Raw genomic sequence first — 12,309 nt, 5'->3', positions numbered from 1 at the left:
TCTACATGATTGGACCAGGACAAGCTATTGGTAATGTTCTTCCTAGGAACATGAAACTCGAAGCTTTGAGTCAGTCAAGTTTTTGGAGTGAGGAGTTAATATTTTCAGGCTGGAGTCCTTCCGATTAGACCTCACCACTGTCTAGCAACATTAATTGTGTTTTCCCTCTATAGATAGTACCTGTTCTACAATGTCTGCAATGTTACTGGTTTATGTGTTGGGTTTCCAGCATCTGCAGCATGGTGCATTTGATGTCTGTCAGATTGTGGAGTGTTTCCACTTGGTTTCTGAGCTGCAGTTTCAGTTCAAGTGAATTTGCACATCTGTAAAAATATCTGGTACCTGGATCAGGAGGAAAGTTTCAGCTCCTGGCCTTAGGATGGTGGAAAAATTAAGTGCAATAAATCTTGTGTTGAAACTAAAATATACTTCAATGTTTTCGGAACACCTCAAAGCAAAACTGTCCCTTCGTAGAGCTGCATTGGAAGCCCTGGAAATGGAATTCCCCATATCATGAGCTTTGCTAGATCTTGGGGCGTGCCAAGTTACATACCACACTGAAATAAAATAATAGTACTTTTTCGCAACCTCAGAACATCTCACAGCAATTAACTGCCAATGAGATACTTTTTAAAATGTAGGCATTATTGCATTAAAATGAGAGCCAACGCAGACACTGCATCTCATCACATACTATATGAACTATAGTAATGTAATATACTGTATGAACACTAGTGAAGTTTAAGAGACTACTAGACAGGTATATGGAGGAATTTAAGGTGGGGGGTTATATGGGAAGCAGGGTTTGAGGGTCGGCACAACATTGTGGGCGGGAGGGCCTATAATGTGCTGTATTATTCTATGTTCTATGTTCAATAATAGGATAATTACGGACGCTAGCCACCCAGCAAACTGCCTTTTTCCAAAAGCTCTCTTCTGGAAAGTGCTATAGGGCTATTAAAACAAAAATCATAATGCCATCTTAAAAGTTTCTTCCCCACAGCAATTAATCTGATCAACCATTCCAATTAGCTACCTCCCCGCCCCCCTATCAATTACCCGGTCACTACACTTCAGATCTCTTTTAATTATGCTGTTACTTTGTAAAAGCATACTAGTTTATGTTTATGTTTAAAACATATGTTTATGCACATTTTACTCTGTATATGGATTTTAACATATAACTTTTTAAATATATACATAATTCTTTATTCTCATAATTGTTGAATGTTGTTGTTTTTTGTTGCCAAAGCACTATAGCAACAAAATACATGTAAATTAAACTCAACAGGAAGGCTCAGCAACGAGTCTTCAGAACTGCCCAACACATCATCAGCACTAGCCTATGCACCATCAAAGGCATATATACAGTTAGGTGCCAGAAAAGGGCCAGTAACACTGTGAACGATCCCACCCACCCTATTCATGGACTCTTTATCCCTCTCCAATCAGGGAGGAGACTATGTAACATCCATGCCAGGATGACAAGACTGAAGACAGTTACTTTCCCCAAACAGCTGATCAACACCTCCACCCACTAACTCATCCCACCCCACAATTCCTGTTAGTCATCTTTTGTACAGACACTCATATCCCTAGTGTCACTTTGTGGACATACAAACAGTCTGTGCATGGAAGCTATTCTATGTACTTATATTTATTTTGTTTTAATGATTATTTTGTTCTTCATCTTACTGTGTTTTTTGTGCTGCATCAGATCCAGAGTAACAATTATTTTCCTTGCCTTTACACATGTACTGGAAATGACAGTAAATTATCTTGAATACGTATGGTGAATAAAGTTGATCAGAAGATAATCTGATATGGTGATTTAATTAGTTAATTTGTAAATATTGGACCGGAACATCAGAGAAAATTCCTTATTTTTATCTGAAATAGTGTTGTAGCAGCAAATGTATGTGTTGTGTTGAAGTAACACTGGTAAGTCACTGCGGTGTATTTTGCTGTACATTACAGTCATGGTCATAGAGTCATGCACAGGAAATGGCCCTCTGGCTCAACTCATGCACACTGATCAAGATTCAAGATTTAAGACCATTTATAGTCATTCTTCACTGCACAAGTATGAAGGAGAACCAAATAATTGTTCCTCCTGATCAGCTACAGCATAAAAATACATAATAATAACACAATAAAAATAACTCTATAAATAAAAATAGAAAAGATAGTTTATATACACAGACTGATTGTATGTCCACAAGGTGACGTTAGGCACAGGAGTGTCTATACATAAGGTAACTGACAGGAAATGATAAGGTAGCGATGGTGGGGTAGATTAGTGGGTGGAAGTGTCGGAAGTCTTATGGCTTAGGGGACATATCTGTTTTGGTCTGATGGTCCTTACATGGATGTTACATCTTAGCCTCTTGCTGCCCACCTAAACTAGTCCCATTTGCCCATGTTTGGGCCTTATTCCTTTTAACGTTTCCTATCCACGTACCTGTCCAAATTCTCTCAGAGCCGGACTCATGAGACATAGGAGAATAATTAGACCATTTGTTCCATCGAGTCTCCTCTGCCATTCCATTATAGCTGATTTATTATCCCTCTCAACCCCATTCTCCTATCAGATAAAGTGGCAGATGAAGTTCAATTCAGTTAAGTGTGAAGAAATATGCTTTGGAAGGTGAAACCTGAAGGTAGAAAGGACAATTGGAGGATTCTTAGCAGAGTGGATGAACAGAGGGATAGTGGAGTCATGTCCATAGATCCCTCAAATTTGATAGGCTAATTTAGAATATGTGTAGTATGTTGTCCTTCATTAGTCAGGGGTTGGAGTTCAAGAGCCACAAGGTAATGCACCAAATAATGAAGGCCAACACATTCTACTGCCTCATTGTAGGAAGTTGTGGAAGCTTAAGGGGAGGCGCAGAGAAGATATACCACAATGCTGTCTGTTTTAGAGAGTTTGCATTATACAGAAAGTTCATGTGAGCTAAGGTTTTTCTCTTTGGAGCGAAGGAGGATGTGAGGTGACTTGATTGAGCTGTAGAAGATGATAAGAAGCATTGATACAGTGGACAGCCAATGCCTTTTCCCCAGGATGAAAATGGTTACTACAAGAGAGCATAATTTTAAGGTGATTGGGGGAAAGTATAGGGGGGGAGATGGCAGAGGTAGGTTTTTAAATAGAGAGTGGTGGGTATGTGGAACACACTGCCAGAGGTTGTGGAAGAGGAAGAGATGTTGGGGACACTTAAGAGATTATTAGATAGGCACATGGCAGAAAATGTTAAATTGCTCTTGGAGTCAGTTATAAAGTCATCACAACATCATGAGCTGAAGTGCCTGTCTTCTGTTACAATGTTGTATGTTATTCTGCCTGGCCTAGTTCCATTGACCAACATCTGGACCAAAGCCTTCCATATCCCTCCTCTATGTACTTACCCAAACTTCTCTTAAATGTTGCAATTGGACCCGCAACCACCACTTAACGCTGGCAGGTCATTTGACAACCTTTAACTGAAGTTCCCCTTCATTTTCCCTTTAATATTTCACCTTTCACCCTTAACATATAATCTCTAGTTCTAGTTTCACCCAGCCTGAAGGTAAAATGCCTTCTTGGTTTTATCCAAATAATTCTGCATACCACTATCAGATCTCTCCTCATTCTCGTATACTCCAGGGAAAATAAAAGTCCTGATCTATTCAACCTTTCCCTATAGCTCAGATCCTCAAGTCTTAGCAACTTTCTTGTAAACTTTCTCTGTGTTCTTTCAGTCGTATTGATATCTTTCCTGTAGATATGTGACCAGAGCTGCACACAATACTCCAAATTTGGCCTCACCAACGTTTTAGACCAAAAGCTCAGAAGGCCATTGGATATCCATAATTAGGAATGTTTGTAGATTAATGAGATCATGGATTTCATCTTTCAATGTAGTTTTCTCTGTTTCTCCTAATGAAAAGTACAAAACTTCACTAAGAGATTAAAAGGAAGCAAGTTAAAATGTTGGCATTTTGAGGAATAAATTCTCTACGCTCAGCTGTAGTGACCATTATATAAAATGGATCTTTTGCCTTCTGTTATCTTACAATGTCATCATTTTTTTTTTCGCATTCTCAGAGCTCTGAAACTAGTACTGCTTCCGGCAGTGGCTTTAGTTCCTCCACTATTCTGATAACTGTGGCATTAAATAATAAACCAGACAGGAAGCTGCTAATCAGAATCAAGTTTACTATCATTTGTATACATCATTAAATTTGTTGTTGTTGTGCAGCAGTAAAGTACACTACAAAAAATTGCTAAAAATTTACAATAATAATTCTGGTTTAAGGTGGTGCTGGTGAATCTCAGTGACTTCTGGTTACTGAAACAAAAAAAAACTACACAAGTAAGACCATAAAGTATAGGAGCAGAATTAAGTCATTTCGCCCATTGAGTCTGCTCTGCCATTTTATCATGCCTGATCTATTTTCTCTCTCAGCCTCAATCTCCTGCCTTTTCCCTGTATCCCTTCGTGTCATGACCAATCAAGAATCTGTCAGGCTGTGCCTTAAATATACATAAAGACTTGGTCTCCACAGCTCCCTATGGCAACAAATTCCACAGATTCACCACTCACTGGCTAAAGAAATTCCTCCTCAGACAGCCTGTTCTGAGGCTGTGTCCTCTGGTCTTAGACTCCCACCATAGGAAACATCCTCCCTGCATCCACTCTGTCAAGTCCTTTCACCATTCAATAGGTTTCAGTGAGGTTACTGCATCATTCTTCTGAATTCTACTGGACACAGGCTCAGAGCTACCAAATGCTCTATGACAAGTCATTCAATCCTGGGATCATTTTCTTGAACCTGCTTTGAACCCTCTCCAGTTTCAGCACATTCTTTCTAAGATAAGGGACCCAAACTGCTCACAATACTCAAGTGAGGCCTCGCCAGTGCTTTATAATATTTCAACATTACATCCTTGCTTACATATTCAAATCCTCTTGAAATAGATGCTAACATTCCATTTGCCTTCCTCACCACAGACTCAACCTGCAGATAAACTTTTAGGGAATCTTGCACAAGAACTCCCAAGTCCATTTGCACCTCAATTTTTTGTATTTTCTCTCCATTTAGAAAAATTCAACCTTTTCATTTCTTCTACCAAAGTGCATAGCTATGTACTTCTCATCTGCCATGTCTTTCTCCATTCTCCTAATCTGGCGAAGTCCTTTTGTAGCCTCTCTGCTTCCTCAAAACTACCTGCCACTCCACCTATCCTTATATCATCTGCAGACATTGCAACAAAGTCATCAGTTCCATCATCCAAATCACTGACATATAACGTAAAATGAATTGGTCCCAACACAGACCCCTTTAGAACACTACTAGTCACTGGGAGCCAGTCACAAAATGCTCCTTTTACTCCCTTTCTTTGCCTCCTGCTAATCAGCCACTGCTTTATCCATGCAAGAATCATTCCTGCAATGCCATGGGCTTGTAGCTTGTTAAGCAGTGTCGCATGTGGCACCTTGTCAAAGGCCTTACAAAATCCAAGTACACAACATCATCCAATTCTCCTTTGTGTATCCTGCTTGTTATTTCTTCAAAGAATTTCAACAGATTTGTCACGCAAGATTTCCCTTGAGGAAACCATGCTGACTATGACCTATTTTATCATGTGCCTCCAAATACCCTGAATCTCATCCTTAATAGTTGACTCCAACATCTTCCCAACTACTGAGATCAGACTCAATGCCCTATAGATTCCTTTCTTCTGCCTCTCTCTCTTCTTAAAGAGTGGAGTAACATTTACTGTTTTCTGGTCTTCCAGAACCATTCCAGAATCTAGTGATTCTTGAAAATCATTACTAATGCCACCACAATCTCTTCATCCACCTCCTTCAGAACTCTGTGGTGTAGACCATCTGATCCAGGTGACTTATCTACTTTCAGAGCTTTCAGTTTCCCAAAAACCTTCTCTCTACTTATGGTAACTGCAAATACTTCATGCCCCCTGACACCTGGAACTTCCACTGTACTGCTAGTATCATCCACAGTGAAGGCTAATGCAAAATTCTTATTCAGTTCATCCACTATTTCAGTGTCCCCCACTACTGCTTCTGCAACATCATTTCCAGCAGTCCGATATCCACTCTTGCCTTTCTTTTGCACTTTATGTATCTGAAGAAACTTTTGGTATCCTCTTTACTGGCTAGCTTACTTTTGTATTCCATCTTAATGACTTTTTAGTTGCCTTCTGTTGATTTTTAAAAGTTTCCCAGTCCCCTAACCTATTAAGTTTTGCTCTATTATATGCCCTTTCTTTGGCTTTTATGTTGGCTTTGACTTTTCTTGTTAGCAATGGTTATGTTATCTTTCCTTTAGAATATTTCTTCCTCTTTGGGATGTATATAGAAACATAGAATCATAGAAATTTACAGCACATTACAGGCTTTTTGACCCAGAATGCTGTACCAACCATGTAACCTACTCTAGAAACTGCCCAGAATTTCCCTACTGCAGAGCCCTCTATTTTTCTAAGCTCCATGTACCTATCTCAGAGTCTCTTAAAAGACCCTATTGTATAGACCTCTACCACCTTCGCTGGTAGTGCATTCCATGCACCCACCACTCTCTGAGTGAAAACTTACCTCTGAAACATCCCCCTTGTACCTACTTCCAAACATCTTAAAACTATGTCCCCTCATGTTACCCATTTCAGCCCTGGGAAAAAGACTCTGGCTATCCACACATGCAATGCCTCCCATCATCTTATACTCCTCTATCAGGTCACCTCTCATCCTCTGTCACTCCAAGGAGAAAATGTCAAGTTCGCTCAACCTATTCTCATAAGCATGCTTTCCAATCCAGGCAACGTACCTTGTAAGTCCTTGTAAAGTGTAGGCTTGGAACATAGACTGTTCCACATTGCTGACAAACAGGCAGGGTACCCCTTTTGTTTGAAGGAAGTGGGAGGAGCCAAAGGAGAATTTCTTCAGAGTGAGGACAAGTTCCATGAGGCAGTGGAGAGTGGCGGTGCAGTAGAACTGGCTAGGTCTGTTGTCCAGAAAAAAACAGAGAGCTTTGAGGCCTTTGTGGTGGGGTATGGGGATGTATAGTGTCTATATATCCTGTGCCTTTCGAATTGCTTCCAAAAATTCCAACCATTGCTGCTCTGCTCTCAACCATGCAGCAGTTCTTTTCCAATCAATTCTGGCCAACTCCTCTCTCATCCCTCTGTTATTCCCTTTACTCCACTAATACATCTGACTTCAGCTTCTCCTTTTCAAATTTCAGTGTGAATTCTATCATGTTATGATCACTTGCACTTCAGGGTACTTTTACCTTAAGCTCTAAAGTCAATTCTGGTTCATTACACAGCACCCAGTCCAGAATAGCTGATTCTTTAGTGGACCCAACCACGAGCTGCTCTAAAAAGCCATCTTCAGAAGTTTTCTGATGACTCTGCCATAGTTGGATGCATCAGCAAGGGAGTTGAGGCTGAGTACAGGGCGACGGTGGGAAACTTTGTCACATGGTGCGAACAGAGTCATTTGCAGCTTAATGTGAAGAAGACTAAGGAGCTGGTGGTGGACCTGAGGAGGGCTAAGGCACTGGCGACCCCTGTTTCCATCCAAAGGGTCAGTATGGACATGGTGGAGGATTACAAATACCTGGGAATACAAATGGACAATAGACTGGACTGGTCAAAGAACACAGAGGCTGTTTACAAGAAGGGTCAGAGCCGACTCTATTTCCTGAGGAGACTGAGGTCCTTTAACATCTGCTTGAGGATGCTCTACGAGGCTGTGGTGGCCAGTGTTATCATGTTTGCTGTTGTGTGCTGGGGCAGCAGGCTGAGGGTAGCAGACACCAACAAAATCAACAAACATTCGTAAGACCAGTGATGTTGTGGGGGTGGAACTAGACTCTCTGACGGTGGTGTCTGAAAAGAGGATCCTGTCCAAGTTGCATGCCATCTTGGACAATGACTCCCACCCACTCCATAATGTACTGGTTTGGCACAGGAGTACATTCAGCCAGAGACTCATTCCACCGAGACGCAACACTGAGCGTCGTAGGAAGTCATTCCTGCCTGTGGCCATCAAACTTTACAACTCCTCCCTTGGAGTGTCTAACACCCTGTGCCAATAGGCTGGTCTTGGACTTATTTCTACTTGGCATGATTAACTTATTATTTATTGTTTTATATTGCTATATTTCTTCACTATTCTTGGTTGGTGTGGCTGTAACGAAACCCGATTTCCCTCAGGATAAATAAAGTCTGTCTGTTAGCACTGCTGAATTTCTTCCTCCTGTAATCCAGCACCAACCTGATTTTTTCAATCTACCTGCATATTGAAGTCCCCAGTGACTATTGTAACATTGCCATTTTGGCATGAAGCTTTATACAACTTCAACATAACATCTCAACTCCTGTGCTAAGTTCATTGATTTATGATTAAATAATGCTGTAATTATTTTATTATGACTTAATAATACAATATTGCGATTTAACTCTCCTTTTGGACTTTGTCGCCTGATGAGTTATTGATCTTGGCACAGTGTTCTAAATAGTGTCAGCTGCAGAATAACAGTCAGCTACAACATTAGCCGTGTGGAACCAAATATAAAATGCAAATTCTCTTTGCCCCACAAGGTATTTGTAAAAGACTTTCTAGCTCTCTTTGACTTTTATGGTCAATACAAGAACTCCATTGTGTGAAGGAATAGGCTGCAAATCATGCCTCATTTTCCATTAGCAAGTAGAGGAAACTAATGAGTAAGTAAAATGGAATGGAAGAGAAGTCTGTGTTCAAGAAGAGTATGTGGTGCCCTAAACCATTAGCATACATTCTGAGATCTTTTGTTTACTCTTTGGGAACTTTTTTTCTGAGACAACCTTTTCAGCAGCTGTCACAGAAATCTGACAGATTTTGAGCTGTATTTTCCCAGGAATTTGTCATTAGCTTTGCCATGAGGTCCTAGATTTCTAAAACATAAAACTTTAGCTAGGCCACATCTGGAGTATTGCATACAGTTCTGGTTGCCCCACCATAGGAAGGATGTCGAGGCTTGGGAGAGGGTGCAGAAGTGGTTTACCAGATTGCTGCCTGAATTATACGGCTGTGCTATAACGAGAGTATTGTTTTCACTGAAGAGGCTGGTGGGAGTGATGATGGAGGTTTCTAAGAATATGAGAGGCATAGATAGAGTAGGCAGACATTATCTTTTTCCCTAGGTAGATATGTCTAATACCAGAGGGCATACATTTAAGATCAAAGAGGGTAATTTCAAAAAGATCTGAAAGACAAGTTTTCTTTACAGAGTGGTGAATGCCTGGAATGCACTTTCTGTGGTGGTGGTAGAGGCAGATATGTTAGGCACTTTTCAGAGATGTTTAGACAGACAGATGAATATAAAGAAAATGGAAGGATATGGACATAATGCAGGCATAAAGGATTAATTTAGTTGGGTATTTGATTACTAATTTATTTGGTTCAGCACAGAATTGTGGGTTGAAAGGCCTTTTCCTGTGCTCTACTATTCTATGTTCTAAATTGCTCAAGTGGATTTAGAATTCAAAATTCAAGATTGCTTACTGTCATTTCCTGTACACAACTGTAGAGGAGAATGAAATAATTGTTGCTTCAGATAAGATGCAGCACCAAAAAAAAACACAATAAGGTAAAGAACAGAAAAATAATAAAACACAATAACATAAGCTAAAATACATGGGTTGATTGTATGTCCATAAAGTGACGCGTCACTGGAGTGCCTGTACATAAGGTGACTGACAAAAAATGATAAAGTAGTGGTGGTTGGCGGTGTGGTGAAGTGGGGGTAATGATCAGCCTTACGGCTTGGGGAAAGTAACTGCTTTTATGTCTGGTGTTCCTGACATGGATGTTACATAGCCTCCTTCCTGATGGTTTAAGTCTGAGGCAGATGAGCTGCATGCAGCATAGACCCATTACTCCTGTGCACCCTTACCTTTTAACCTGTCCATTGAAGGCCATTTAATGGATGGTGTAGTAGCGTAGCAGTTAGTGCAGTTGCTTTACAGAACCGACAATCACAAATCAGGGTTTGACTCCTGCTGCTATTTTCCCTGTGGCCACTTGGGTTTCCTCTGGGTGCTCCAGTTTCCTCTCACATTAAAAGCTGTACAGTTAGGGTTAGTAAGTTGTGAGCGTGCTGTGTTGGCACCTGAAACATGGCTGCAGCACAAACCTTGGACAATCATTGATGCAAATTAACACATTTCACTGTATGTTTCAATGTCCATGTGACAAATAATAATAATTTTTAATTATATCAGAGATGTCTCTATGAAATGCATTTGGAAAAAGAGTCGATACACTAAATTAAACTCTCCAATTTCCTTTTACAGTGCATTTTTAAAGTAACTTTCTAAAAAACATAAACAAGAGATTCTGCAGATGCTGGAAATCCAGAGTAACACATACAAAATGCTGAAGGAACTCAGCAGGGCAAGCAGCATCTATGGAAAGGAATAGAGTCAACATCAGAACTGGTGAAAGGTCTCAGCCCAAAGCCCATTTAGAACAGAGAAGAGGGGAAATTTCTTTCGCCAAAGGGTGGCAAATCTGCAGAATTCATTGCCACTGATAGCTGTAGAGGTCAAGTCATTGGATATTTTTAAAGCGGAGGTTGGTAGGTTCTTGAGTAGAAAGGGTGTCAAAGGTTGCAGGGAATGGGTTGAGAGTGATAACAAGATGAGCTGAATAATGTAATTCTTCTATGTCTTACAGTGCAATCTTATTTTTTTAGATTAACGATGCAACGTAAGTTGCTCAGACCATTGCTGCATCTGATCAGTGTCCATGCTAAAGCAAGGTGCTAAACTGTAAATATTGTTTTACCAGCAGTACATTACTACATCAACACAGTACTTTGAAATAGTACTTGGAGCAGATACTATCCCAGATGTTATTAGAATGACTTTATCAAGTAATTCCAATTGTAAATTGGATGCCCCCTGCAATGGTGAGGAGGGTTGTGCCTATGCTGGAGCATGCTGAGTTTCCCAATACCTGTAGATATCAATAATTAGGAACATTTTAGATTAATGAGATCATGGATTTAATCTTTCAGTGTAGCTTTCTCAGTTTCTCCTAATGAAAAGTGCAAAGCTTCATTAAGAGATTAAAAGGAAGGAAATTAAAATGTTGGCATTTTGAAGAATTAACTCTCTATGTTCAGCTGTAGTGGCCATTATTTAAAATGAATCCTTTGCCTTCTGTTACAACGTCATCATTTTATTTTTCACATTCTCAGAGCTCTGGAGCCAGTACTGCTTCCAGCAGTGGCTTTAGTTCCTTTAATATTCTGATAACTGTGGCATTAAATAATAAACCAGACAGGAAGCTGCTAATCAGAATCAAGTTTACTATCTTTTATACACATTATGAAATTTGTTGTTGTGCAGCAGCAGTAAAGTGCACTACATAAAAATTGCTAAAATATACAATAAGAATTCCGGTTTAAGATGGTGCTCGTGAATCTCTGGTGACCTCTGGTTACTGAAACAAAAAAAAAATTACACAAATAAGACCATAAGGTATAGGAGCAGAATTAGGCCATTTGGCCCATCAAGTCTGCTTTGCCATTTCATCATGGCTGATCCATTTTCCATTTCAGCCCCAATCTCCTGCCTTCTCCCTGTATCCCTTCATGCTCTGACCAATCAAGAATCTATCAACCTCTGCCTTATATATACCTAAAGACTTGGCTTTCACAGCTGCCTGTGGCAACGAATTCCACAGGTTCATCACTCTATGGCTAAATGCTTTGTTAATCACTCTTTTTCTAGTTAAAAAAAATCATTGCACCGATAGTATATAACTTCCCTTTGGATTTGAAGGCAATTCAATGTGGCAGGACTGAGGTGAGGAATGGACCCTTCACCGACAGCTAGCAAGACCTGAGGTTCGATTGATTTAAATGTCAGGCCATATCAGAAAGGTTAGGTACAGGCTGAATTGAGGCAGTGGGGCACCGGCCCTACCGCGTATTGAATGTACGTTGAACTTTAAAAATAAATAGTGCAAAAGTTCAAAGTTCATTTATTGTCAAAGTATGTATACATTATATAACTTTGATATTCGTCTGCTTATCGTCAGCCACAAAACTAGAAACCCATAAAACACATTTAAAAAGACCAACAAGCACCCAATGTGCAGAGAGAGAGAAAAAAATTCAAAGCATGCAGACAATAGAAGTAAGCAAACGGCATTTAGAACAAAAGAGTCCTCAGACACAAAGCCTGAAGCAGCCAGGAGAGCAAAATAGTAAGGTAGAGTTTGTCTGTTCATGAACCGCTCAGAAATTTGA

The 12,309-nt window shown here is 40.1% G+C and overlaps 1 protein-coding gene across 1 annotated transcript in view; it reads left to right on the top strand.

The window, feature by feature from the left end:
* vta1 (vesicle (multivesicular body) trafficking 1) overlaps positions 1-12,309 on the top strand; it is a 306,723-nt gene that overhangs the window by 206,680 nt on the left and 87,734 nt on the right. The gene's annotated exons all lie outside the window — the stretch shown is intronic.

The sequence above is a fragment of the Hypanus sabinus genome, chromosome 12 (genome assembly GCF_030144855.1).
Source record: "Hypanus sabinus isolate sHypSab1 chromosome 12, sHypSab1.hap1, whole genome shotgun sequence".
Taxonomy (NCBI): Eukaryota; Metazoa; Chordata; class Chondrichthyes; order Myliobatiformes; family Dasyatidae; genus Hypanus; species Hypanus sabinus.
The sequence above is the reverse complement of the archived record's forward strand: the minus strand, read 5'-3'. Positions and strand labels throughout refer to the sequence as shown.